The sequence below is a fragment of the Temnothorax curvispinosus genome, unplaced genomic scaffold (assembly GCF_003070985.1).
Source record: "Temnothorax curvispinosus isolate PA1 unplaced genomic scaffold, ASM307098v1 QBEX01010496.1, whole genome shotgun sequence".
Classification (NCBI taxonomy): Eukaryota; Metazoa; Arthropoda; class Insecta; order Hymenoptera; family Formicidae; genus Temnothorax; species Temnothorax curvispinosus.
In genome coordinates this window covers 1-1,269 of record NW_020220276.1, presented here as the reverse complement: position 1 = coordinate 1,269, position 1,269 = coordinate 1, and the positions used below count along the sequence as shown (strand labels likewise).

General features: G+C 37.9%; 1 pseudogene; it reads left to right on the top strand.

Moving 5' to 3' along the window:
• The first annotated feature begins 291 nt into the window (after positions 1 to 291).
• Positions 292 to 1,114, top strand: LOC112460413 (annotated as a pseudogene).
• The last annotated feature ends 155 nt before the right edge of the window (positions 1,115 to 1,269 follow it).

Below are 1,269 nucleotides of genomic sequence, written 5' to 3'. Positions count from 1 at the left end.
AATTCTTTGTTGTTTTTTCTGTGGAGGTACATCCGGCCGATAATTATTATTCATGAAAGAGCCATACAAATGTTATAGAATTGAGCGCTGATGACAGACAGCTATAATTTATGACCTACAATTGTCAAATCCTTTGAAGAGCTCGAGATAAGCAAATAGCTTACAACTGAGACCCAAAGGGTCTAAGGGATATCACGTTTCTGTGACGTAGAAGTAGAAGAGGAAGAAATGATAGAGAAAAAAGAAAAAGCGATAGAAGAAAACGATGAAGAAGAGCGTTAAAATCATAGTATGCTCAAGCAAGCAAGCGAGCAACTTGAAAATATGGAGCAATCCGATCGACTGAATTTGATGGAAGAATTAAGTGCGTGGGAACAATTCAATGCGTGGGAAGAATTAAATGCGTGGAATATCAAGGTAAATATACAAATTAATATTAAAAATAATGGAGTGTGACGTGATATAATTTTGCGACATAATTTTGTGACATCATAATTTTGTGTCAAGGGTTTCCACAGTATGGAGGCAGTGGAAGGTTTCGGTCTGAGGCTCACGCGGAAGGATCTCTACACGCTGGCCGACTCAAATTGGCTGAACGACGAAGTGATAAACTTTTATATGAACCTGCTGATCGCCCGAGGAACATCTTCCGACGCGTATCCGAAAGTGCACGCGCTGAACACGTTTTTTTACCCAAAACTTCTGTCGGGCGGCCACTCGTCGCTAAAGCGATGGACTAGAAAGGTGAACATATTTGCGCAGGATCTTGTGGTTGTGCCTGTACATTTGGACGTTCACTGGTGTATGGCAATAATAGATTTTCGCGATAAGACGATTGTTTATTACGACACTATGGGCAGTGATAATCCGAAATGTCTGGCTGCGCTAAAACTATATTTACAAAATGAGTGTCTTGACAAAAAGAAACAACCTTATGATATGAGTGATTGGGAATTTTATTCCGCCAAGAACATTCCGCAACAGACGAACGACAGCGATTGTGGTGTATTCTCTTGCATGTTTGCCGAGTACGTCTGTGCAAACAGGGAGATAATGTTCACGCAGGACGACATGCCGTACTTTAGAGACAAAATGTTTAGAGCAATAATAAATGGTAAACTTTTGTAAAAATTATATAATGAATAAATATTTGAAATATAAAATACAAAAATGTGTGATTAATATATATATTCTTTCCATTAGTATTATACATACATACATGCATACATACATACATACATACATACATACATACATACATACATACAT